Source organism: Crinia signifera, chromosome 6, assembly GCF_055691185.1.
Source record: "Crinia signifera chromosome 6, ASM5569118v1, whole genome shotgun sequence".
NCBI lineage: Eukaryota > Metazoa > Chordata > Amphibia > Anura > Myobatrachidae > Crinia > Crinia signifera.
Genome location: NC_139222.1, coordinates 233570148 through 233576217, shown reverse-complemented (window position 1 = coordinate 233576217; position 6070 = coordinate 233570148).

Here is a 6070-nt window from a genome sequence, read left to right as displayed (position 1 = left end):
TGCATTGGCCTGGGAGTCTCTCCACAGGTTGCAAGAGGATCCCTCCCCCCATATTACAGCCAGTACACACTGCAATTACATAACACACATCCCCCCATATTACACCCCGTATACACACCACTATGATACATTACATACATCCACCCCCATATTACATTCAATACTCACATTATTATATTACATTATACAAATCCCCGCAGCTAGTTGAGTACACGCATCAATGAATTACATTACACACAGAGCCCCCCACACACATTATATACAGACCCAAGCATACACATCACTGTATTACATTACAGAGCCCCCCTCCCCCACACACATTATATACAGCCCCCAGCACACACATCACTGTATTACATTACAGAGCCCCCCTCCCCCACACACATTATATACAGCCCCCAGCACACACATCACTGTATTACATTACAGAGCCCCCCTCCCCCACACACATTATATACAGCCCCCAGCACACACATAAGAGTCCCCCCTCCTCCACACACATTATATACAGCCCCCCCCTCCCCCACACACATTATATACAGCCCCAGCACACAGATCACTGTATTACATTACAGAGCCCCCTCCCCCACACACATTATATACAGCCCCCAGCACACACATAAGAGTCCCCCCCTCCTCCACACACATTATATACAGCCCCCAGCACACACATCAGAGTCCCCCCTTCCCCCACACACATTATATACAGCCCCAGCACACAGATCACTGTATTACATTACAGAGCCATACACACATAATATACAGCCCCAGCACACACACCACTGTATTACACCCAGTCACACAAATTATATACAGCCCCTGACTCCCCCAGGATACACAGCACTCACCGCAGGAAGAAGAGCTGCAGAGCTGTAGCTGGCCTCATGGACATGGAGCTCAGTCAGTGGTGGGCGGGGCTAGCTTCCAGGAAGTAGCAGAGTCCTGACCCCTGGCCAGGCTGACAGCTCTCTGCTCTCCCGGTGTACAGCCACAGTGATGTACTCACAGTGGCACAGCATCACCAGTCCTGCCTGCACACTGTTTCAAACTCGGCGCGGCGGCTCCTCAGTCAGGCTGCTTCTGTCAGGCACGCACACAGCACAGTGCAGCCTGCAGAGCGCCGAGCCTAGGACACAGAGGGGGAACACTCTGATGATGTCGGCGCTCCCCCTCTGTGTTCTAGGCTCGGCGCTCTGCAGGCTGCAATGTGTAGCGTGCGTGCCTGACTGAGGAGCTGCAGTGCTGAGTTGGAAATAGTGTGCAGACAGGAGGGTGACGACATGGCCGTTGTGGAGGAGTGAGAGCAGCGGTGCACGGAGCCAGGTGCCCCCTACAGCTGCGACAGTGACACTTGAGTCGGCAGCAGCAGCGTCAGTGGAAGGTGGAGGGGGGAGCGCCTCTCGGGGCCGGCGCCTACCTGCTTTGCAGGAGGTGCTGAGTGGGTAGCGCCGGCCCTGGTGCAACTGACAGTGCAACTGGCAGCAACTGACAGGTATATATATATAAAAAAAAAACCTCTGCACCCCCAAAAAGTTGCTGATCACCTCAGATATAGTGATCAGCACAAAAGGCGGGGGCAGCAGACACAAAATTTAGCACTCTCTATCACTCTCTGTCACTCTCTGTCACTATCTCTCACTATCTCTCACTATCTCTCACTATCTCTCACTATCTATCACTATCTATCACTCTAGGACACTAAAAAACCTGCACCCCCAAAAAGGGGGGTAGCAGACACAAAATATACACTCTCTATCACTCTCTGTCACTATCTCTCTCTATCTCTCACTATCTATCACTATCTATCACTATCTATCACTCTATGACACTGCTGCAGCAGCACTGACAGTTATATATATATATATATATATAAAAAAAAAACCTGCAGCCCCAAAAAGGGGGGGTAGCAGACACAAATCTCTCTATCTCTCTATCTCTCTATCTCTCACTATCTATCACTATCTATCACTATGACACTGCAGCAGCAGCACTATATATATATAAAAAAACCCTGCACCCCCAAAAAGGGGGGGTAGCAGACACAAAATATAGCTCTCTCTGTCACTATCTCTCTATCTCTCTCTATCTCTCTATCACACTGCAGCAGCAGCAGGAAGTCCCAAGAAGTCAGATCCAGGAAGCGTAAATCCCGCTATAAAACTAATTGGTACCTATCACATATGTACAAACATATACAATCAGTACCACAAAGGACAGCTCTCGAAATAAGAGCTGCCCTTTGTGATTAGCGCCACTCACTGGACTTCCAAGTTTATCAACCGATAGTCCATTTGCACATGTGCGAAGTGACGTCAACGGAACGCAAAGTGTAAGAGACCCCACTTCATTCATCTATTGGGCCCCACCAAATTCAAGGAAATTACTCTTTTCCAGTACTGGTGGACATAAAAGGTGACTATATTATCATTACCTTCTAAGCATGTCACTGCTTTTATATTTAATAATTTTTAATATTTATTTTCAACGGTACTTGTTTCCTATCTGGGCGCCCAGGTTTTCTACGTACGGCACCGTACTGAAATCGGATCGCATCGCATCGTACACATACACGATATTGAACGATGCGATGCGATGCGATGCGATCCGATTTCCCATAGGAAACAATGTGAAATGGCTCAATTTAGCCAAATTATCATAGGAACAATAGTAAATGGGCCAAAAACACCCCTGAACATTGAAATGTCCCCCCAAAAGTAGTTGACGCCACCCCACCATCAACGTGAACCCGAAGCGTGGCGAGCGCAGCGAGCCCGCGAGGGGCGGCGGTACGCGTCCTCCGACCTTTTCATGCCCTACTATCCACTAGGGCGTGGAGTGAGAATAGAATAGTGTGGCGAGTGCAGCGAGCCACCGAGCCCGAAGCGTGGCGAGCGCAGCGAGCCCCGCGAGGGGACGCGGATACCTTCACAGTTATACGCGTCCCCTCGCGGGCTTCCCAGGTGTCCATGGCGACGCGGACACCTGGGAAGCCCGCAAAGGGACGCGTTTACCTGTGAAGGTATCCGCGTCCCCTCGCGGGGCTCGCTGCGCTCGCCACGCTTCGGGCTCGGTGGCTCGCTGCGCTCGCCACACTATTCTATTCTCACTCCACGCCCTAGTGGATAGTAGGGCATGAAAAGGTCGGAGGACGCGTACCGCCGCCCCTCGCGGGCTCGCTGCGCTCGCCACGCTTCGGGTTCACGTTGATGGCGGGGTGGCGTCAACTACTTTTGGGGGGACATTTCAATGTTCAGGGGTGTTTTTGGCCCATTTACTATTGTTCCTATGATAATTTGGCTAAATTGAGCCATTTAACATTGTTTCCTATGGGAAATCGAATCGGATCGCATCGCATCGCATCGCATCGTTCAATATCGTGTATGTGTACGATGCGATGCGATCAGATTTCACTACGGAGAATAGCATGGTGCTCAATTAACTTAGTGGGCGCCCAGATAGGAAACAAGTACCTTTTCAACCATTCTTATCGAATATGCTGTGTGTTAATTGAATGATATTAAATGTATGATTTATTATTCTAATTTGCCACATGCCTGATATATATATATATATATATATATATATATATATATATATATATTTCTTAATGCAGTTTCTGCTGCTGCTTATCTCCTAGTTATTCTCCTGCCACCGGAATGACTAGCTCTACCATCTCTGCTTTGCATCTATAAGTCTCTGTGCCTGGTCCAGGATCCCTCAGCGCAGACTAGCCTGTACCTCCAGTAAGAAGCCTGATTTTCTAGAAGCCCAATATTCTTGAACCATTGGTAACCAGCCTGATATACCTAAGCCATCGGTACCCAGTCTGATATGCCTGAGCCATCTGTAACTAGTCTGATATACCTGAGACATCGGTACCCAGCCCGAAATAGCTGAGCCATCGGTACCCAATCTGACATACCTGTGCCATCAGCAACCAGTCTGATATACCTGAGCCATTTGTATTCAGCCCGATATATCTGTGCCACTGGTAACCAGTCCAATATACTAGTGCCATTGGTACCCATTCCAACATACAGATGGAGCGGGTCTCTTCTTTGCAGGGGATGGCGATGGCAACACCAGCCGCCATCCCCCGCCACCCGGCATCTGTATCTGCAAAAGGGGACGCGCGCGCGACGGCTTCCCCTGGGTCCCCGCTGGCTTGTCGGCGGTCACCCGGGGTCCCCACCGCCTCCCCGCACCCCCCCTAACCCTGTCCGTCTCCCTGAAGCAGAGACGGACAGGATTCACGTCCCCCCATCAACGGGAAACTGAGACGCACGTGCGCGTGAGACGCACGCGCATCTCAGTCAGATGGACGCCGGGCTGCTGTTGTATTGCCAGCGGTGACGTTCTGGCGATTCGCCAGCAAGAGGGAGCCCGGCTCCATCTGTACCTGTGCCATCGGTAAGCAGTCTGATATACCTGTGCCATTGGTACTCAGCCCGATATATATGTGCCATTGGTAACCAGTCCAATATACTCATGCCATCGGTACTCAGCCTGATACCATTCAGCACAATTGGTAACCAGTCTAATAAATACCTGTATCAAAATCCACGATTACCTGTACTTACCATGTCTAAAACTGTTTGTCATACACAACCTCAAAACCCACAGCCTGATTACGGGATACTATGGCAGAGTACCACAACCTGCCTGTTCCACGCAGCAAAGTCCATAGCTCCTTCCAGGACTTCCTGGTGAGCACCAACAACAGGTTTAGACTCCGCTCCTCTGCCAGAGCATTCACCAATTCCCTATTCACCTGTGCCCTCTGTGTTCTTGCACTCATCTCCTGCATTTGCACCATTATAACAAACCTCCCCAGTTCCGATATCCATCCATGTTTACAGGCCCACTTCAGTCACAGCCAGGAACACAGCGCTCCCCCAGACCTGACAGAAACATTGCTTAGATTTCAGGTGCCCTTTCAGTAAGTTTGTGTCCCCAGTACCACTTTAATAGATGTTCAAGTATTATCATGACTTGCAGCTACAATTAGCGCTAATGCTGGATGCTGCTCCTGTCTTTCAACTGATCCATATTGACTCACAGCAGTACTTGTATTAACACCCTAATGACATAATTTTTTTTAACACAGTGCTTGAAGATGCTTAAATACACAAGAGTTTTATTGGTACTTGTGTACTGTATTTGCATTGTGAAATCGTGCCGTGCGATGTGATGCGATCTCACTAGTTAATTTATTCACTGCACCCTGACCGCCGATCGCATCACATCACACGCAAAGTTGCATGCGATTTTGCGTGCAATGCGATTTAGCACAACACCCCCAGTGTACATGTCTATGTGATGCAATGGGATTTAGCACACCCCCACTATCTACGTCACCCCGAAGCGTGGCAAGGGGAGGCAGAATGCATCCTACCGACCTTTTCATACCTCTATCACTATCCATGTCGGCATGGAGTTGATTCTATAAATTGTGGTGAGCGCAACGAGCCCGAAGCATGGCGAGCGCCCCCACGCGGTGCTTGCTGCGCTCACTACGCTTTGGGCTCGGTGGCTCACTGCGCTCTCCACACTTTATTAAATAAACTCCACTCCGACATGGATAGTGGGGTATGAAATGGTCGGGAGGAGGCGTAACTGCCTCCCCTTGCGGGGCTCGCTGCGCTCGCAATGCTTTGGGGTGAAGTGGAGAGTGGGGGCGTGCATGGGTGCTTTTAAAATGAAGTACCATCACATCTCATTGCATGGGTGCTTTTAAAATGAAAAATAGCATTGCACCGCAAATGGCAGGCGATGCATTGCGATCCGCGGGCAGGGGTACACTAAAAATTAACTAAGGAAAATTGCATTGCATCACATCGCACAGCAAAATTGCATGTGATGTGATGCGATTGTCCTACGGTGCCGTACGTATGTAAATTGGGCACCCTGCAAATACACAAGTACCGTTTTATTTTATTTTGCACAGTGCTTGAATACACAACACTGTGTTTTTTTTACTACCTCAGAGCCTACAGTCCCATGCTCTCTCTGATAAATGCCACTGATGTGTGTGTCCTGTCTGCATTTTATTTTTTGCAGTGGGATGTGT